The 23,336-nt window shown below is 37.6% G+C and overlaps 1 protein-coding gene across 2 annotated transcripts in view; it reads right to left on the reverse strand.

The window, feature by feature from the left end:
• The window catches only part of GRM8 (glutamate metabotropic receptor 8), a 713,246-nt gene that overhangs the window by 74,668 nt on the left and 615,242 nt on the right, over positions 1-23,336 (reverse strand). The window lies entirely within an intron of this gene.

Here is a 23,336-nt window from a genome sequence, read left to right on the forward strand (position 1 = left end):
CTGAAACAGTGGCTTAGGATATAAATATCTACATAAAACAGTGATGCAAAGCTCTTCACCATATCTGTGGAAATTCAAATCGCACTGTGTCAATTTTCATAGGAAATGGTAAAACGAACTAATCGCTGATAATTATCATGTACCCGTGGTGATAACTGTATTAATGTTTTTGCCTTTGTTTAACTATGGAATATACCTTTTTCCCCGATCTTGCGTTTCCGTACCGTGCAAGAGACCACGCTGAATGAGATAGCTTGGTGGTAATGTTTTCCACTGAACAAAAGTAGTCTTACAAGTGGTTTAAAGCGGTGAAATTGGTACAAATGAGAAAGTCCCCCCCCCCCCCCCCCAGTGTGCTTAGTATCTGCTTCAGAGCCTTAAAGTTCCACCTTACTCTGGATTAAATCACAGAGTACCTCTACTAAAATAAAAATATTATTTTAAGGGGATTCTGCCAATCAATGACCTCTTACCTTGATTGTTTACTAAAGGTTCTAGACCCAGTTCCAACATTTATGGGGTAGGGAAGAGGACGTTTCCCATACCACCAAGCAATGTCGAATAGCAGCTGGGTGTCTTATAAGTTACCTCAATTCTGACACTACCTACCTGGATATAGCATCAGATCCCACAAGTTAAAGCTCAGGCTGCAAGACTGTCCCCCTCCCACCTCAGATGTCAATTGCCAAGTCCATGTCTCACGTGTGCTTCTGACGAACCTATAGACTGAAGGTTCCAACAACACTTGCCTTGGGTTCAACTAATTTGCTAGAGCAGCTCACAGAATTCAGAGAAACACTTTACTTACTGGATTACCAGTTTATGATAAAAAGGAAAAGATGTATAGGACGAGGTATGTGGGAAGGGCACAGAGCTTCCATGCTTTCTGATTACGCCACCGCCTCCCAAATCTCTACCTGTTCACGAACTCTTAAGCTCTCTGAACCCCCACCTTTTGGGACTTTATGGAGGCTTCATCACATAGGCATGATTAATTAAATCAGTGGCCACTGGCATTAATCCAACCTTTAGCCCCTCTCCCTTCCCAGAAGTCTGGAGTGGGACTAAAAGTTCCAATCCTCTAATCACATGGTTGGTACCTTGGGCAACAAGTCCCCATACTTAGGTTATCTAGAGGGTTTCCAAAAGTCATCTTATTAACATAATAAAAGACACCTTATGGGGTGCCTGGGTGGCTCAGTCATTAAACGTCTGCCTTTGGCTCAGGTCATGATCCCAGGGTCCTGGGATCGAGCCTCACATCGGGCTCCCTGCTCAGCAGAAAGCCTGCTTCTCCCTCTCCCACGCCCCCTGCTGGTGTTCCCTCTCTCACTGTGTCTCTCTCTGTCCAATAAATAAATAAAATCTTTTAAAAAAAAGACACTTTTATTGTTCTTATTACAAAAAATTCCAAAGGTTTTAGGTGCTTTGTGCCATGAATAAGGTCGAAGACCATATATTTCTCTTATAAATCACAATATTGCATTTACCTTATTAGAAACACAGTAATTCTAGCAGAATGCTAATAGGACAAACTAGAAATCATGGATCATAGGAGACAACTTATTATGAAAAGCAGCTACTATAAAAAGAGTGATTTTGGGGTGCCTGGGTGGCTCAGTCGGCTAAGCATCTGCCTTTAGCTCAGGTCATGATCCCAGGGTCCTGGGATCAAGTCCCACATAGGATGCCCTGCTCAGCGTGGAGTCTGCTTTTCCCTCTCCCCACTCCCCCTCTTTGCTCCAAATCTCTCTTGCTATCTCTCTCTCTCTCAAATAAATAAATAGAATTTTAAAAAAGAGAGAGAGAGAGAGAGAATGATTTTGTTCACTGATATGAACAGTGACTGACACACAATTTGCCCTCAAATCTTTGCTGAATTTGCAAGAAAAGAAGGACAGTGTTAAAAAGAAAACCAAAGGCCCAAAGTGGCATCACTTAGGGTAAAGCCCCAAGTCAGTAAACTTCGGCTTAATACCTGAATCTAACTGCAGTTTCAACCTTCCCCAGTGATGTACTCTTAACCGGGTCAGTCAGGAATTTTCTGATGGATGTCAATGAGTCTACCACTTGGGCCTTCTCCATTCCCCAAAGGAAGGTGAGGGAATCTGCATGACAAGACCTCCTGCTCTCCTCTCTAAGGGAGGGTGACTTTGCCTGGAATAATCCTTTCTTTTGCTTATAATTTCCTTGCCCCACCCTCTTATAAAAACCTTCCATTTTGCACAACTCCTTGGAACACACCTCTACTTGCTAGATGAGATGCTACCCAATTCATGAATCATTTAATAAGCTAATTAGACCTTCAAATTTACTCATCTGAATTCTGTTTTTCAACAACAGGAGGGATACCACAGCACAGTGCTGAGGAAGAAGGGGTCAACTTGAAAGTACTGGGAACTGGTAATAGAAGGTGGTTCAAAGAAGCACAGAAATGGGAGCCCAAAGAATGGTTAGAAAACAGAACAAAACAATATACAACTTATTTTCCCCAAGACCAGCTCTATTCACAACCCAAAAGAAGAATTACCATATTCTGTGGTAGTCTGGCTCCAAAATGGCTCCCAATAATCTCACATCCCAGCATTTGTGAACCCAGGTAGTCCTCTCCAACTGTGAATAGGGTCGATTTATGTAAACAACAGTGCATACTAGAAACGATTACATGTGATTTCTGAGACGAGGTCATTAAAAATATTTTGGCTTCTGCCTTGCTCTCTCTTAGATCAGTCACTCCAGAAGAAGAACAGTTTCATGAGAATGCTCAAGCAGCCCAATGGAGAGGAACCCAGGCCACCTGCCAACAACCATCACCAACTTATCATGCATGTGAAGGAAGCACCTAAAGAGTGAATTTTCTGGCTGCATTCCAATCTTCAGGTGACTGCAGCCCCCAGTGACACCTTCACGGCAACCTCATGAGAACCCCTGAGCCAGAACCCCCCCGCCAGCTAATAAGCTGCTTCTGAATTTCTGATCTACAGAAACTGTGTAAGATGATAAATGTTTTCTTGTTTTAGGATGTTAAATGTTGAGTTCTTTGTTACCCAGCAATAGAAAACCAAATACAACTCAAAATAAGCTTCTCCACCCATCCTGTGACCACCACCAGTGGAGTATTCTATTGAGAATCTACTCAGAAGGCAGTGACAGCTGTCATTTACCAAAAACACGCCCCAGAGTGGCTCGTGTAGGCAATATGCTTTCATTACTTGAAGGTTGCCTCCCTTTGGGGAACTATGCAACTGAAACTGTTGTCATGAATAGATCGATCACTTAAGGATGTTTTCCTTTCTTGAATGTGGGGTGAACGATTGAGGATAGAGAACTATGGTCCCCAAGCTTAATACCTGCAGAGGACTATCAAATCTCCCCAAGGTGGAGTACAAAATTCATGCCTGTTTAATTTCAAATATCCTCCCTTGAGAAAAAAGGTGGTATTTCATGTGTCAGAAGGGCACTCAAAACTATTAGCTCTTACCCTTTTTGGCACAAAGGTATAGCAATCTATCACATCCCTGCTAATTTTGTATTAGGTTTTAACAATTTAGGAAAGTTATTTTATGTATGTATAGAATTCCATTAGGAAAGAAAAGAAAGTTAAATTGGAAGCATATAGAGGCTTCTCTCGAAAATATTGAGAAAAATGAAATGCTCCACTGAGCGGCTGAAGTATTGATTTTATACCCGAATGGACTCTTAAAAGATAATAAAATACTTTTGCGAAGGTTATGTTTCAAAGCTAATTAATGTAAAACCAAAATTGCATTTTGTTTGGGGTTTCTATAGATTTATGATGTTACTGTAAAAAAAAAAAAAAAGAAAAGGCAGCCAAATATCTCAGAAACATTAAACTTCAAGATTGTTAGCGACTTTAAAGGTCAGCTTTCTAACCGCATGTGTAATTCTTTAATTCTCAATACATTTCATTTTCCAGAAGGAAATTTCTTTGTTAACAAAGAAATATACCTATACCAGATAAGCCTCATTACATAGGGTAGATAGTTATCATTATAAGTTAAATATTAAATTTTCCTTGGTCAGTTTTCTACGTACTGAACTAATGGGAAAATGTTTTTCATAAATAAAAATAAAGACTTTTTTAATATAATGGAGAAAATATTAAGTATATTTTTGTAACATGACAAATACACATGACTCCATTTTCGTCAAGGAATCTATTTATATATAACTGCACTGTGTTTTGATGCCATAGTTGAAGTCTGGGAACCGACTAGTATCTACCCCAGGGAAGAACAAATAGCAAATACTTAAATGAGGATCTTGTAAATATGTTAATATTTGAGTCAAATTATTTGTTTTGCATATGTTGCTAAATAGTGATTAAAAACAATACTACTTGAGATTAATTAAACAACCTAATTTTCACAACGGTGCTATAAGGTATAAACAAGGATCATTCAGCCCTTTTGTCCAGCGACAGCAACAAATTATACCATCTTTCATATGAGTATCCATGCATTTTTAAAATTTGTCTTCCTTGTCTTTGACATTATTCTGATATTAGGATTTCTTTCTAAAATATATAATCTAACAAATGGATGATAGTTATTTAGACAGACCTTCCAGGGACAAAACCATAGCCCATTCCTGACTTGATAATGTTCACCAACAGTGATTCATTCTGTAGGCTCCAATCCAGTGCATCTCATAGCATGTGAGCCATCAACTGGTTTCTGCTGTCAAATCCTATTATTACTGCAGACAAATACACCAACAGCCACAAAAACAAAACTTTCTGAGTGTGCTTCTACTTTTTAATCTTTAATCTTTCCAGACCAATCAACCTAGAGTAATTCCTCATAAATTCTTTAAGTAGACATTATTTTTATAGAACAATTTCTTCTGTATAGTTTTAGTAGCTCTTGAAAAAAAGACTACAAGAATACTTCCCAATTCAAGGCCCCATTATAATTAATAATTTTCAGTGTTCTTTACAAAATTCTTACTCAATGTAATACCTCGGTTATAATATTTTCTCCACATATTAAGTGGTATCTTCACTGATGGGATTACCCTACATGAGGAAACATTTTAAATACTAACAGGTAACTGGTAGCTAATCATAATCATCTCTTTTCATTTTGCTCTATAAATCACAGTATCGATAATCATTTTGGTGACTAGTTTGCCACCCCAATATTCAAAACCCCAACCTTCATCTGACTTATATTGAAGAAAAAAATTACCCAGAGCAGGCCCAGGCTGGCAGACCCCAGAAGATGGAAAGTTACTAGCAATAACAAGAGATAACCAGAAGCTCTGCTGGGAGCAAGAAATAACCAGCCATTTCTGCTTCTGTAGACAGGCTCCCTGCTACGAGCTTCCTGCACTGCCCTAACTGCTGCCCTAACCACTGTTCCTGCCTAAAGCTACGCCCCCACCACCAAATTAAACCCACCTACCAGTAGTCAGCACAGCCCTTGGAACCTGACCCCCTGCACTTCCCTATAAAAGCTCTGTAACCCCACTGCCCAGGGCCCAGAATTTCTAGTGCAATCTTGTCTGGGTCCTCCGGCATAAAATAAAGCCTACTTCTCCCACTTCTCCGAGTGTCACTTGGTTTCTCACTGGTCTGATTATTTTTCCACAACAATATAATGACATGTATACAACAATATACAATACAACAATATAATGTTTGTATATGCAAACATTTCCAGTGAAATTGAGTGTTTTGAAAAAGCTTTACTCATTAATGTCGACATAATCAATAGACATAACAAGTGCACTAATTAGCATTAAGTATTTAAAATATCAAAATTTGGGGGCCCCTGAGTGGCTTAGTCAGTTAAGTGTCCAACTCTTGATCTCAGTTCAGGTCTTGATGTCAGGATCGTGAGTTTGAGCCCCACATTTGGCTCCATGCTAGGCATGGAGCCTAGTTAAAAAAATAATAATAAAAAGTCAAAATTTGGTGTGTTTTGTGAATCATGATTCACATATGAGTGAATACACGTTGCACAGTTAATTTGATAATGCAACTCAAAATAAAGTTTCTCAGTATATTAGTATATATATTCATATATAAATAAATATTTCTTCCTTAATATTCATCCTTTCCTTTGGGTTATGCACAGCTTTCTACTCCTATTCAAAGTACTTTTAGTGTTTCTGAAAGTCTAATATATGTATGTGAGATGATCCCCATACTGAAGCCCTGACCTTATCTAATATTACGTATCTCATAACCTTTAAAAATGCAGATTTCTCCTATTTAGAAGGACAGTTTAAAATAAAGTTAAGAAAATTTTAGCATCAAAAGAGTTAAATACTTAAGAATAAACCTAACAAGTGAAGTGCAAGATTTTCTTTCACTAAAACCTACTAAATACCATTTTAAAAAATGAAAGATCTAAATAAGTAAAAAGAAACCCCATGTTCATGGATAAAAAAATGCATATTGCTAAGATGGAAACACTCCCTAAGTTAATTGACAGATTCAACATAATCCTTATCAAAATCCCACCTGGCTTCTTTGCAGAAATGAACAAGCTGCTTCTAAAATCCACATGGAAATATCAGGGACCCAGAATAGACAAAACAATCTTGAGAGTGAAAAACAAAGTTGGAGAATTCACACTTTTGATTTTATTTCTTATTATTTTTGTTGTTGTTGTTTATATTCTTTTTTAAAATTCAATTACTTAACATATAGTGTATTATTAGTTTCAAAGGTAGAGGTCAGTGATTCATCAGTCTTATATAATATCTGGTGCTCATTATATCACATGCCCTCTGTAATATCTGTCACCCAGTTATCCCATCCCCTCACCCCCCTCCCCTACAGCAACCCTCAGTTTGTTTCCTATGATTAAGAGTCTCTTATGGTTTGTCTCCCTCTCTGATTTTGTCTTGTTTTATTTTTCCCCACTTCTCATTTTAAAACTCACTACAAAGCTATAGCAATCAAGACAGCATGATGCTGGCATAAAGATAGACAAATCAATGAAATAAAATTAAGAGCCCAGAAGTAACCTCTCACATGTATGGTTAATTGATTTTTGACAAGGATCCCAAGCAAATTCAATGAAGACAAAATAGTCTTTTCAACAAATGGTACTGGGACAAGACATGACACCAAAAATGTAAGAAACAAAATAAAAATAGATGAATTAGACTTCATTAATATTAAGTCCTTTTGTGATTCAACAGATGCCATTAGGAGAGTGAAAAGACAACCCACAGTGGGCCAAATCATTTCCAAATCATGTATCTAATAAGGAATTTGTATCTAGAATATATATATATAATATACATGAAAAAATGTTCAAAATCATTAGCCATCAGGGAAATTCAAATCAAAACCACACTGAGATACCACCTTATGCCAGTTAGAATGGCAAAAATTGACAAGGCAAGAAACAACAATTGTTGGAGAAGATGTGGAGAAAGGGGATCCCTCCTACATTGTTGGTGGGAATGCAAGTTGGTACAGCCACTCTGGAAAACAGTGTGGAGGTCCCTTAAAAAGTTAAAAATTGAGCTACCCTATGACCCAGCCATTGCACTACTGGGTATTTACCCCAAAGATACAGACGTAGTGAAGAGAAGGGCCATATGCACCCCAATGTTCATAGCAGCATTGTCCACAAGAGCCAAATCATGGAAGGAACTGAGATGCCCTTCAACAGATGACTGGATTAAGAAGTTGTGGTCCATATATACAATGGAATATTACTCAGCTATCAGAAAGAACGAATTCTCAACATTTGCTGCAACATGGACGGCACTGGAGGAGATAATGCTAAGTGAAATAAGTCAAACAGAGAAAGACAATTACCGTATGATTTCTCTCATCTATGGAACATAAGAACTAGGAAGATCGGTAGGGGAAGAAAGGGATAAAGAAAGGGGGGGGGGTAATCAGAAGGGGGAATGAAGCACAAGAGACTATGGACTATGAGAAACAAACTGAGGGCCTCAGAGGGGAGGGGGGTGGGGGAATGGGATAGACCGGTGATGGGTAGTAAGGAGGGCACGTATTGCATGGTGCACTGGGTGTTATACGCAACTAATGAATCATCGAACTTTACATCGGAAACCAGGGATGTACTGTATGGTGACTAACATAATATAATAAAAAAAAATAAAAAAATAAAAATAAAAAAATAAAATATACCTATAATACACACACACACACATATATATATGTTAGAGATGAGGTGACATTTAAATTTTATTTATTTTTTGAAGGCATTTGAGTATTTATTGAATATTTTTGGTTTTATCAAGTTTTTATTTAAATTCTAGTTAGTTAGCCTATAGTGTAATATTGGTTTCAGGAGTAGAAATTAGTAATTCATCACTTACATATAACACCCAGTGCTTATCACAAGTACCCTCCTTAATACCCATCACCCATATATTTATATATATATATTATATATACATTAAAAACTCTTAGAATTAAAGTTAAAAGACAAATAATCCAAATAAAAATGAGTTAAAGAATTGAAGAGTCATTTGTCCAAAGAAGATGTAAGAATGGCCAATATGAAAAGTGTCCAACATCATTAGTCATCAGAGAAATACAAATAAAAACACAAGATCCACTAGGATAGTTATAATAAAAAAATATAGACAATATCAAGTGTTACTGAAGATGTGAAAAATTAAAACTCTTTACGTTGCTGGTGGGGAGGTAAAATGGTGCAGTTATTTTGGGAAATAGTTTGGCAGTTCCTCAAAAGTTAAACATAGAGTTGCCATATAACCTAGCAGTTTCTACCTCTAAATAATTCCAATCCAAGAAAACCGAAGACATACATTCACACAAAAATCTGTATATCAATGTTCATAGTAGGATTATTTATAATAGCCAAACAGCAGAAACAACCCAAATGCCCATTAACTAATGAATGGATAAACAAATTGGTTATATCTATACAATCAAATATTAAAAATAAATAAAAGGAATCAAGTATTAAAAATAAAAAATAAAGTCCTAATATATGCTCTAAAATAGACGAACCTTGAAAATACGTGAAGTGAGAAAAGTTAGTCACAAAGACCACATATCGTGTGATTTTATTTTATATGACATGTCCAGAACAGGCAAACCCATTAACAGACAATAGATTGGTGACTGCCAGGGCCTACGGGGAGAAGGGAACATAGTGAACGCTCAAGGGTACAGGATTTCTTGGGCAATGGCCTAAAATTAGATGGTGGAGATGGATACACAACTCTACGAATATACTGAATAATACTGAATTACACCCTAAAAGGGTGAATTTTATGGGCAAATGTGGATTATCTCAATAAAGCTGTTCTTTTAAAAATATGCAAACTATTTAACTTAATACATTCGGGAAGTAGTAACGCTTAGTATTATTCAGCGTATAAAAAAGATGTTGCATACCCACTCTGTTCAAGACATAGGATTCAGTGTGGGGATTCATCAGTGACCAAGACATGGTTCCTGAGCCCCAGAGACAGTGTAGGTGGGGACAGAGATAGGCAAAGACTCCTAGAGAGGAGTGAGGAAATGGTGCTGCTAGAGAAGCATTCAGCAGGGCCACCCAGCCCAGGCTTCACCGATGTGTAAACAGCAGCCTGATGGGTGTGGGAGATAATTCAGGAGAGAGGATTGTAAGAGGGCACCAGGCAAAAAAGGAAGGAAGGAAAGAAGGAAGGAAAGAATGAAAGAGGAAGAAGGAAGGAAAAAAGGAAAGAGGAAGAAGGGAGGGAGGGAAGAAGAAAGGGAGGGGACATTAAGACCCAAGGGCAAGAAGCCATGGCAAACCGGAGAAACTAAAGGTATAAAGAATACCAGACATGTAGATTAAAGCATGGGATGGAGTGGCAAGAGGTAAGGAGGTAAGGTTATGGAATATGTGACATATGAGATCATGAAGGACATTATGAGCCACTGAGAGGAGTTTGGATGCTATCTTACAGGTGGTCAAGAGGATCCTCTGAAGGATTACGACAAGGACAGGGGTGGTGAGTTTCGTTATTTAGAAGAATCCATGGGCTGCAGAGTGGTGAGAAGACTGACAGAGTTCAGGACTCCAGACAGGCCATTCACACTGATGTTGCTGGAGAATTCCAGATGAAAGGTGAGGGCAACAGGAATCTGACCATGCAGTGGTCAGGAAGGCCTCTGCAAGCAGCACCAGGTTTTCAGACTTTACTCTCCAGGCCAGAGAGTGATTAAAGGATTTTAAGCAAATATGTGGAGATTATATATATATATATTTTATATATGTATATATATATATATATATATATATATAATATATATATGGGAGATCACTGTGGTGACAGATGAGGGAAGAGAGTGATACAGAAGCAAGAATTCGAGTTAGGGATGTTGTAATTCCAGGCAAGACAAGAGCCTGTGAATTCTGTTAGGAGCAGTGATGATCAAGAAGAGGGGACGGATCTGAGATATATTAAAGAAAATAGAAAGAAAGAGAGGACCCAAACAATGACATCCAGTCTTCGGATTTGAGAGTCATTCTTAGCATTCACTGACTTCCACCCCTCATGTCTGATCAACCACCAGCTACAGGGCCTTGCCCTTGCCTTATCTGACTTTCAGAAATGGCTGACCATTGCATCAACCCTGCCTAGTCCCTGTTAGACACTCACACAGCACCTTGTAGCCTCCTTCAGTGGCACTTCACAGTGCGTAATTACGTATTTATTTGTTTGATTTCCTTTCTTTTTTTTTTTTAAATAAGTGGTTTTATAAAGGTTAGGTTATGTTCCTCAGAATTACTTAAGCAGTTGACTTAAAATATAGATCCCTGGAACCCAGTTCTTAAATATTACAATTCAACAAGTCTGGGAAGGAACCTCGGGTTGAGATTTTTAAAAGCCCTTCTTCCTGTGATTCTGACAGATGTAATTAGTAAACCATACTTTGCTAAGCACCAATTTAAAATTTATTTTCCTCAGAAGAGTAAGAACCAGGTCTTTTGTTCTACTGTTGTATCCCAGAGCCAACTGTGGTGACTAACCCCCAGTAGGTATTAATAAATATTTGTTGAATGAAGGAAGAAGGAACAAAAGAACAAGTGAACAGGTGATAGCTTCTTTCATTGAATAAAGGCACACAAGGGAATGACTGGTTTTAAAATGTAGATCATGACTTGGTTGTCTATGAGCTCAAAGTCCCAGTGAGGCTTCCAAGCCAAGAAACTCACAACTCAGATGAACGCTTGGGCTGTATTTATGAGTCAGGTTTGCAGGAGGTGAAGATTTCAAAGGCACAGTCATATTCAAGGCAATTGAGACTATGAATATTTATTCTCATCCACAGAAACAGGGATAGTGTGAAGGAAAGATGGCACAAATGGGGTCCTGGAAAGAGCAAATTTTAAGGAGCAGACTCAGCAAAGGAGGATGAGAAAACATGGCCAGATGGAAACTAAGGAAGAATATGGCCCATGAAACCAAACAGATAATTTAAGGAGTGAGGAAATGGTCAGTGACATCCAAAGAAACAAATTTCATGAGGATAGGATTTGAAAAGTGAGAGTCCCTAGTTGCCCTCATGAGAGAAAATTCAGCTTTTCTGTGAAGTCTTCTCTGATCTGCCCAATACCAGGCAGGTAGGTATGTTCTCCCCTGTATTTCATTATGTATTTTATCATAACTCTTTGGCATTTTATTGTGATTATTTGTTCATGTGTCCATTTCCCAACTAGACTGAGAGTATAGTAATCTCAGGGACAGATTATTTTTGACCTCCCGTTACCTTTTTTAAGACCTAGGATTTAATAAAAAGTCAATGTTTGATAAATACATAACCTGATTAATAAATAGAATGAATGATAAACACATCTGTGATTATCATTACTCACTAGTTAGTGTTTTGAGTAGGCATGGCTTTAGGCAGTAGGCAGATGTGAGTAGTAAACCTATTCTTTCTTCAAGCTGTGTGGTGTCTAGATTCTTTCATCTATACCCCTAGAGAAGCTAATTTGGGGAAATTATGCACTCTGACACATACCTCACAGGGATATTGGAAAGATCTAACAAGTTAATATCTGTGAAGGTGTTTTGTGAACAGAAAATATAAAATACAGGAGGAAACTCCACATACATTTCAATTTAGGACTGAGAGGCAACATTGGGAAGAAGGCCCCCACACTCTACCTATAATTAAATATAGCTGCTGTCCAAGAATTACGTCAGAAGCAACAAGCAAAAAGCCACCATCTTTGGATTTCATCCAGATCTGCTATTTCTTGCTTTTATTTTCCCACAACCTCAGCTCTTAATGTCAATTCCTGGTAATTGCCACACGAGATGACCATCTTTCACCCTCGCTATGCAGAGAAAACCACCCAGATGAGTCCTTCTGCCCTTGGCTCTGAGCTTGGAGAGGGTAGCATCTTTAAGTGTGCATGTTGGGGTGTGTGTGGTGGGACGGGTGGTTTCAGGGAAGAGTGTAGGAAGTCACACCCACAACACTTTGGATGAACAAGACGCACCAACACTATAATAATAGAGTTTCACCCCAACACAGTGTGTATGTGCGGCATTTGTAGCAATAGTGTTGAATAACTTTTTTTTCTTAATTTTGAACTTGCGATAAAAGTTTTAATATGAATTCTATGAAGACTAGTTATTTTTAATTATAAACCACTGAGCTACAACTGTATTACCATGTTTATTATACTCTAGATAATCAAAATTAGTTTCAAATAATTTCCTTAGGTTTCTTTTCATGTAGGATTAATTCATTTGAATGTTTACTATAAATGACTATTTTAACTTCTCAAGATGATTTGGTATGTCAGCTCTTTTCTGAATATTATTTAAAAGCATTCATAATGTTAATTTAGAAGTCAGCAAAATCTTAAAATATGACTTATGTGTCATATGTAAATAGCTACATTAAATACATTATGCCAGGTCTTTATGATGACTAAATTCAATTAAGCAGATCCTTCATTGTTAATAATAAGTAGAAGTAAATAATATGAAAGTCGGCTCAGGCTAAAACTCTCTACAGGCAATTCTGTAAACTTGTAGAATATTCCTTTTAATTATTTACATTTCTTCTTTTTCCTACCCTAAGCTGATTATTAATACATGCAGAAACTAAGATAATTCATTATAAACCATTTGTGATATCTTGAACAACATAATAGATACTCAGTGCAAAACACTTCTCCATTTCAACCTTGGCCCGTATCAGTCAATGTACATTTGACTCCATCCATGGAAAGTTAGGAAGCAAATGCCTTCAGAACATGAAAAGATAGACAAAAGGGTGTGAAATGAATATTTTCAGTGGTAAGCCACTTTATATTGCTCAGCAAACGAAACATAAAAGTGACAATGATGACAGGGCACCTGGGTGGCTCAGTCGGTTAAGCGTCTGACTCTTAATTTCGGCTCGGGTCATGATCTCAGGGTCATGGGATTGAGTCCTATGTCGGGCTCCTCGCTGGGCATGGAGCCTGCTTAAGATTCTCTCTCTTCCTCTCCCTCTGCCCCTCCCACTCATGCTCTGTCTTTCTCTCTAAAATAAATAAATCTTAAAAAAAAGTGATGGTGATGATGGTGACAATGACAGCTAACACTGACTGAAGGCACACTGTGTGCCAGAACCATCCTAAGCAATTAGCAGTAAATGTTTAAACGATGCTGAGTTAGGTATCCCATTTTGTTTAAGGAGTCACAGAGTGAGAGGTAACTGACCACGCGTTACAGTATTAAATGATGAAGGCCTGAAGCCACACACTCAATCACAGTATTTTATTACCTCCACAGTTTTACCTCCCAGGGCAATGCACGACACATGACAGACGGTTGAAAAAACAAACAAACAAACAAAAACTAAAATTGAACGAACATCCAGAATAGGAAGCAGAGGAGATAGGAGACGGGGGTAGGTCTAACGCATTTGAAATAACAGTCTGGGTGGAAGGAGCATGGCACCTAGACAGGAAAGGCCCTAGACAAGAACAGGAGCTGAGTGAATGAGACCAAGGCAGGCCGTTTACTGGAAATGGAAAAGAAAAGGTGAGTCTAAACCAGATTGAGAAAGAAGGTTCTAAATAATTTGGTGATAATTTAAAGGATTTGTTCACACCAGACCAAAGCAAAGACCTTGGGATAGATAAACATTTCTTTCATGGTTCGACTATGCTTTGTCCTACTCATTCCTGTCTCCTCAGAATCATTCCAGGAAAGCGTCATCTCCAACTAAGATTCTTCTAGCTATTTTATTCCAAAGAAGAGCATCATAAAGTTTATTTTATCAGTTTAGAAGGTATTCTTCCTGCCTGCAAGGTGTATATAACATAATCCCAAATGAATATATGCAAAATAGGATACTTCATTTGAATTAAAAACAGAAGACAGCAGTTTAGAAAAAAAATCCCAATTCCATATTGAATTCTTAGGGATTGCAGGACTCTTTCTATATTCTACCTTCATAGAAATAGACTTGAGACTGCCAAACGCCAACAAAAAAGGCTCCTGCAGCCGGAGAGGAATAGAGCTATCACAGCCGAGATACACTATAAAAATAAATGACTTCTGAGAAATGGAGAGAACCTGATGTTGCCTTTCAGCCCCAAACCTAGAGGCAAAAGGCTCTTCCCACAGAGTGCAGTACAGAACGGGAAGACTGAGAGAGATTAAGAAAGAGCTCACTTGGACTCAGCATGAGCAAAGTGACCAAGCGGAAAAGAACAGAAATGAAAGAGAACTTGAATGGCAGAATAGGAAACTGTGGATGGCATTGGGGGGGAATATGACTCACAGAGACACACTTTAATGTTTTCCAGAATTGCTGTATTTGTGCTGCAGTAAATAGGATGAAATGGTAACTCCAGCTCATGAAATACAATGTAAAGACTTGTTCAGAACATGAATTCGGAACAACAGCAGACATGAGAACTGAACCGTCTGAAACCTGTAGGAAAAGCCCACGTGATATGAAGATGTACGTGCTTATTCTGATACAGAAGTGACAAACAATAGATCTGAATTAAGGCAACAATACAAGAAAAGGAGCTCAATGACATCAAAAAAGAAACATTTCTAACTGGCCATATCTAGCTAAGGGTTTCCTCAATTTATAAAGTAATAATTTATTTATTTATTCAAAAATATGAATTGCAATGACAGTATAATCAATAGGGTGGGTACTAAGAATATAAATATGAATAAAGCAATATTTATGCACATGAAGAACCAACGTAGAAGGGATTAGAATTCAACACTAAAATCATGTGATCAAATATTTGATGTTTGTGAAGCTGGGCTACTTTCTTTCCCCCAACCTGGCAGGAGACTAGAGATTTTCTCTCTGGAGAAGGTGCAACATAGGGTCTCTTGAATGCAAGACACCTGGCACAGTGGATCGGGTGCCACCTTAAAAGTTGTCATGGTAAGGGAAAGCAGGAACATTGAATTCATGAGTTTTCCAGTCCCCTTCCCCTACCCGGCTCACAGAGTACTGCCAGCCTAGCTTATGTCCTCCAAGCAGAGGACTAAAAGGTTCATCTTTGGGAGACTTTTAGATCCATCAGCCTAAAAGAAAAGACCTAAACACTCTGACACTAGGTGATTTCCCCAGTGATGTCCACCATCAACAAACACATCCACGTGCAGAGAGTTTTCAATCAGCTTTCTGATGTGCCCTTAATTATGAGTGCAATCCAAGGATCACTGGGCATGAAAAATTTTCTACCATGCAAAATAGACATTAAATCAAACAAATAGGAAAAAAAAAAACAATTTGAGTAAATAGAGGCTATGCCTGGAAAGAAAACCATTGAAAAATTAATAGCTTCAGTGATCTTTTTTTAAATGCATGCCCAAAACAAGAGGTTGTTTCTGTAAATAAAGGAATATTCAGAAAGCACAAAAGAACTCTTCTACAGCAATTATAATAATTATTATAAAAATATACTTACATTAATTACAATTAATAATTACTTGTAATTAATGATGATTATAGATAACAGAATTAATTATAATTCTGAATTATGGTTTCAAAATGGAAGCCATTAGAAGAATTAGAAGGTTGAAGTAATCTCCAAGAAAGTGATCAAAAAGACAGAGAAAGAAATCAGGAGAGAATTAAAGGATCAGCTCGGGAGGCCCAAGATCTAAATAAGAATTCCAGGAAAAGAAAATGGGGAGTTGGGATTAACAAACAAAACATTTTCCCAGAAGGAAATGATGTGAAATCCTAGATTAAAAGGTCCCACTGAGTTCCCAGCACAATAAATAAAACATACACATATTAAGGTATATCCTGTTGAGTTTCAGAATAATGAGGACAAATAGGAAATCTTAAAAGATTTTGGAGATGAAAAAAAAAAAAGAAAGAAAAGAGAAAAAGTTACAAGGGATCAGAATGGCCTGAGAGCCAAGGAAAAATGAAGCAGTGCCTTCAAATTCTAAAGTAAAATGATTTCCAACCTAGACTTTGGCAACATGTTGTTTAAGCATAATGTCAAATGAAGATATTTTTATATACTCAAATTCTCTAAAACACATACTTCCATTTTCAGCCTCAAGAAGCTATGGGTTGGGGGTGCCTGGGTGGCTCAGTCGGTTGAGTGTCTGCTTTAGGCTCAGGTCATAATTTCAGGGTCTTGGGATGGAGCCCATGTCTGGCTCCCTGCTCAGCAGGGAATCTGCTTCTACTTCTCCCTCTCCTTCTGCCCCTCCCCCGGCTTGTGCGTGTGCTCTCTCTCACTCTCTCTCTCAAATAAATAAAATCTTAAAAAAAAAAAAGAAGCTATAGGTTGATGTGCTATACCCAAACAAGATAATAAATGATGGAGGGGCAGGTGAATTACAGAAAACAGGAGATGCAATGCAAAAGAGGAGTGAAGAAAATCCCCAGAATTATGGTAAAGGAAGATTCTAGGATGCAAGTTATGCTGTACACTTAGATGCCAGTCTAAATTACAGAAGCTGGAGGGACGTCTCTAGGAACTTAAATATAGCTAACCAGATGTCCTCTGGAGAAAAGTTTGGGAGTGAATTGGTCTTTAGTATATAAAAAGCAACACACACCAAAAAACCCCACAAAAAAACAAAAAAAACCCCAAACACTAAGCAGCCAAACAATTTTTAAATGATGATTATTAGCTACAGGGACAACAAAAAATTTTTCCAGGAAAGCAAAAGGACTCGAGGCATATGGATGGCACAAAACTTGCATATATGCTATGATGCGTCTATATTGGACAGATTGTAAAACAGGGAGTGTCAGTGGCAGAAGACAAGTATAAAGGAGATAATTCCTCACATCTCATAGCAGGAAGTCAATAAACTGACATAGCAGAAAAATAGGAAGTAGAAATTAAATGTAAGCACGTTATTTAGAAATACAAAGTAAGACATATCAAGGAACAGTGAAATCATTGAATGTAGTCACCTTTGATCATCGGAAAATAGGGGTGGTCTATTGGGGGGATGTTGTTTTCCAAATAACCTTGTAGGACCATTGGACTTTTAAAAATTCTGCGTACCAAAAAAGAAAAAAAAAAGTGGATAAGAAACAGAGAAGTAGAGCTAAGAATGAAACACCAACTGAAAATCCATATAGGAAACACGGAAATAAAGGGACAGTTTGCACAAAATCAAATTATTGACATAGAGACCAACTTATAAAATTTCTCAAATCATCGAGGAAAAAAAATACAGAGAGGGAAACAATGCTAGAAAATATAGAAGACGATAGAAGGCAAAGAGTTTGACAAAATTATAGATAACTAACGTATCTACAGGAGAAACCAAAACAATTGTTATGCTAAAATACAATCAAAGGAATGAGGAAGGAAAACATTTCTCTGCTCAAGAGACTTCTATGTAAAGAGATTGGAAGGGAAATTAATGCAAGGGACACTGATAAAACATAAACATTTTGGGAAGGAGGTACAAGATAAAAGAAATCCCAATACAAATCAAACAAGACTTAAAAAGCTTACCCAGTAAAAAATAAAAATGAGGATAGTCTCAAACATTTCCACCACAACACCCATGCAAAATAAAAGGAAGTATATTTTTTAGGAGAAACTCTTCTGATCACATAATTAAAAACCTGCAGTTTTCTTTCACATTTGAGGACTCGAGGAAAATTTTGTTAGATATATCATCACTGAGAAAACGTAACATTCTAAAATATACTTTATTGGAAACTTTTGTTTGAATATGTAATCCAGTCTGCTGCAAATTAAAGCAAACTTGAGAAGTTCGGAGAGGGAACCATAGAAGATGTCACCCTGACTACTGAAGCATCTGAGAAATCTACAAAAATGTGAGTAAATCAAGTTATAAAACTGGATACAACTATTATGCTTAAAAGCACATGCAATGTAAGCCAAAAAAATACATATAAAAAAATTATAATAATCTGATCCCAAGCCCTCATGTTTCAATGAAAATGTAACTTGCATATGCTTTTACAGGCAACAAAGCAAGCAACGACAAGAAAAAGAAATGTTAGAAAAATGATAAATTCTAGAGCTCAGAGAACATGCATTTAAAAATGAATCATCAGTTTGTTCTCTATAGTTAAGAGTCTCTTGGTTTGTCCTTCTCTCTTCTTTTCCCTTTGCTCACTTGTTTTGTTTCTTAAATTCCACATATGAGTGAAATCATATGGTATTTGTCTTTCTCTGACTGACTTATTTCACTTAGCATAATACTCTCTAGCTCCATCCATGTCGTTGCAAATGGCCAGAGTTCATTCTTTCTGATGGCTGAGTAATATTCCATTTTGTATATATACCACGTCTTCTTTATCCATTCATCTATTGATGGACATTTGGGCTCTTTCCATACAAACTGATGGTTACCAGAGGGGTGGTAGGCAGGGGGATGGGTGAAATAGATGATGGGGATTAAGGAGTGTACTTGTGATGAGCTCCGAGGGTTGTATGAAAGTGCTGAACCACTATATTACACACCTGAAACTAATATTACACTGTATGTTAACTAACTAGAATTTAAATACAAACTTAAAAAAATGAATCGTAAATAAATTCTTAATTAAGATAAAACAAGATGACCTTGTTTTATCACATTTTCTGATGACAGTTTCTAGTGTAACTAGAAATAAAGTCATAAACACAAATGCAACCACTTAGAAATTAAACAATAACTTTCTTCAAAAAGTCAAGTCAAAACTGCAATTAGGGCCATTTAGAAATAAAAGGTAATGAGAATGTTGCATACAGCGTTCTGTACTTAAAACAAAACTTTGTATTCTTCAATGCTTTTATTATAAAATAAGAAATAAAAATAAATGAACTCAGTATTCAACTCTAGAAGCTAGGCAAAAATAACAACATAAAACTAAGAAAAATAGAGGGGAGAATTAATAACAATAAAAGCACACATTAAAGACCTAGAAGACAGAATAATGGTGAATTAATTAAAAACAACATCCAAGAACAGTTTTTTTATGGAATAGCCAATAAAGTTCACAGATAGCTGGTAAGCCAAAATTGTGGAAGGAAAAAAAAGGAAAAAACTCAAGTACACAGCCTTAATTCTGATATTACGGAGGTAATCATAGATACCAAAAGGGAGGGAATAAGAAAATACTAAATTTAATATATAATATAGTGAAATATAGCATAATACTATATTGCTTTATAAACATACCCTATCTCCCAGACCTTGAAAATAGTCTGTGACATAGCTGTATTCTTTAGCTGCTGTGTTCCTTCTCTCCTTTCTTTCTTGATTAATCTTGTACAAACAATGTTTTATTCCCTCTGCACCATCCTCCCCATGCAAATCAGCCTTTGCAATGTACTCATCTTAAACACTGTGTGAGACAACACCGGCATTCAAGTCTGGTGACCTCTCTTTTGAAACCCTCCTTTCTTGACATCTTCAACGCTATGACTATTGCCTCTCTTAGTGGCATAAATGTTGGTTCTCTTTCTTTGTTGCTTCCCTTAACTCTGCCCAAAGTCTTATCCTTCATGTTTTCTGACTTGTCTTTCTCTATGAGATGTCTCCCCATCCTTCCCCTGGCTTCAAACTTCTCCGTGCTCTATCTCAATCCGGAACTTGTTCCTTGCCAGCTAGTGCATTTCCAATGGCCTGCCGACCAAGCGCAGTGAGACAGAGACAAAGCATGGGAAATAGAGCGTACCATGTCTAAAACTGTATTCCTTATTTGGCCTAAGGAACTTTCTTCTTAATTTCCCTAATTCTGTCCAATTTTGAATTTCATACACAATATCCGCCACTGTGCAAATTTTTTCACTTATCCATCCATTGTCTTATATAGCCGTACACAGTCATTTATTGTAACGCCATTTCCTGACCACCATAAAAGGCTTGCAACTGGCCATCCTTTCTCTTCTGATCCATCTTCCATATATATCAGGGCCAAATAAAAATTTCCTAAACATCCTCTTTTACCTGTTTCCTTCCTTGATAGAAACTTACAATGACTTCTCACTGACACAAAGCAAAAATAAAAACTGGTAACCTAACTTTAAGCCCTCAAACCCTCTCCAACCTTTTGAGTGTGACATAAAAAGCCCATTGGGGAATTATATGCCTCATTCAATTTTTGTATTCATTTTTCTTAAATATACATTTTGGCTTTCTTTCTCTATTTACTCCTGTTTTGTCTCTGCCTAGAATACCATCTTTCCATTTTGGGTCATCAAAATACTACTATTCAGTTCTACATGTAAGGAGCTTGGAAGTTACCACTCCAGCGTAATGACATGCAAAAAGCTGAACAGACTGAGAAACAAAAATGCTTCTAAGACAGAAGAGGACACAGAGGGTGTGCCCTGTTCCTGAGACCAGAGCAACAAAAAGGTCAATACAGAAAGTTACAGCTCACAGGACCAGACTCCCTTGCAGAAACCACCTTGGGAACCAGTGCTGTGGTAGGTAACTCTGAACTGTAATTGTTACAGGCTTAGGGCGGACAACTCTAAGAGTTAAAACTCAGTGGCACCAGTCTTAGGGGACCCCCACAATTTTGTGAGATTTATTTCCAGGAGCTCAATGAGGTTCTTACAGTACGTATCAGAGAAAAATCTTCTCACGCTTCTCATGCCAGAGGACACTGGTTTGTTTTGTTTTGTTTTGTTTTGTTTGTTTTTAAGTAGGCTTCATTCCCAGCGTGGAGCCCAAGGTGGGGCCTGAACTCACCACCCCGAGATCAAGACCTGAGTGGAGATCAAGCATCAGATACTTCTCCTGACTGAGCCACCCTGAGTACTCTGTTCTTTAGAACAAGGCCTGCCCTCAGGGAAACTCTCAAACAGGTTAGCTAGCTAGAGTCTATTCTGCTGGGGTATTAGCAGAGCTCAAGGGACACTGAGGAAGGGGAATACCAACTGTGGCCCACTCTACACATTTTGTCTCTCTGAAGGAGGGGAGAAGAAAAAAAACAACAACTGAAAAACACTTGCGAAGTTCACAGTCCAGAAGCACAGGCTCATTAAAAGACTGAGTACTAATCCTGAAACCATACACCGCTTCCCCTCCCCACACCTGACCACCACATTGTTAAAAGCCTGTTTACAGCAGCAACACATCTTGTCCAGCTATTAGGAAAATATTACCAGGCATACCAAAGACGTAGCAGAGATGCTGAAATGCTCAGTGTGAACATCAGGTTTTGGAATCAGATCAGGATTTAAATCTCTGTTTTTTAACTCACTAAACATATTTCTCTGAGCCTCAGTTCCCCCATTTGTGAAAATAGGTCAATAATACCTTACTTCAATTGACCTTAAGTTCAACACCACCCTGGCTTCAAACTTCTCCGTGCTTTATCTCAATCCTGAACTTGTTCCTTGCCAAGGAACAAGGAACTAGTTTGGCCATGGCTGATTCCAGATGGTGGAGGAGAAGAAAGCATTCATGGGCCCACTTAAGAAAGACGGAATTGCAAAGGAAAAAGGAGCTTAATGTCAGGAGCAGATTGTGCAGTTGGTGGGATAGCAATAAAAATGATTTTGCAGTGGAAAAAAATAATAATAATACCTTACTTCAAGTGTTTTTTTAAGGACTGAGTGAATGAACACACACAGACGTCCCAGAATAGGGTACGTCTCCAAGACAGCATCCTCACCAACCACCGTCCGCAATTCCTCTCTCCACTTTCCATGTGCTCAGCCTGTCACTGCGGCTGCTGCTAGTCCTCTTCCCAAAATATATCTGACATCTCCCCTGCTTCCTGTTTGAATGAAGTGTTCTATTTTATATTTCCTACTCTAAAATAATTATAATAAACAACAGATAAATCATTGGGAAAAAAACTCAAATGTTCCATTCTCTGCATAAAATTTTTTCCAAAAACTGCATAGCTCTGGTCTATCATTGCTAAAGTCTCATTACTGCGTGACTGACATATCCTGTGGGCTGTTTTCTTTGTGGTGATATTAATTAAATAAGCACAATAACACTGCTTAATGTCAAACAGCTCCTGTTATTCAGAGATCTCTGTACATTTGCTCCACTCATGATGCAGCTCCAAAGTATATCCTTTTTGTCATTTCAAAAATGGATATAGAATATTAAAATGTCAGCTTTGTTACTTTGTGTTCCCTGAAACAATATTTTGTTTGATCAAAAGAAACTCTGAAAGGTGAATTTATCATATAAATGAATGAATCTCAATGCAGTACTTGGCTTTCTGTGTGTCTATCTCCCAGGGCATGACATGAACTCTCTAATACATCTGGTCTGGCCTGGCAATCTGAACTCAGACTCACATATTAAGCTCGTAGATGTTAACCCAACTGTATTGATTACAATATGAAATATGACTCCATTGCATTCTAACACACAAGCTAGTTTCACTATCTCCAGAGGTTTGTTGGGTGATAATGTTCCTGAAAATTGCACACATGTAACTATGGCTCTAGCTGGAAAGAAATCAATGACAGCTTATCAATAAAAATATAAGATACACATAAACTCAAGTAGAGGCTGAATGCATTCTGGATTGCCAATGGTACGGCAGTTAGTTTCATTACTCACCGAACCACAGATGATGGTTCCCAGATCTCCCAGATTTCCCTGCTCCCAGATCTCATGGTACTCTTTGGTTGTTGATTTTTTTTTTTCAATTTCAAGGCTTATCTTGGGCATGCACAAATACAATAATTTATCAATGTTTTATATTTATATAAGCAAGCATACATCTTTTCTCAAATATGATTTAAAATGAGTTAAATAGAGCTTTCTAAAAATGTTTAACTTTTTGGTTTCAGTTTGAAGGAATAGAGTTGCACCCCTGTAATCAGTAAAGTATGGGTGCAGAATATAAAAAAAAAATTCACAAATAAAAATCAAAACATGTAAAGTGAAGTTTTGGAGAAACCACTAAA

The sequence above is a fragment of the Ursus arctos genome, unplaced genomic scaffold, assembly GCF_023065955.2.
Source record: "Ursus arctos isolate Adak ecotype North America unplaced genomic scaffold, UrsArc2.0 scaffold_3, whole genome shotgun sequence".
NCBI classification, from domain to species: domain Eukaryota; kingdom Metazoa; phylum Chordata; class Mammalia; order Carnivora; family Ursidae; genus Ursus; species Ursus arctos.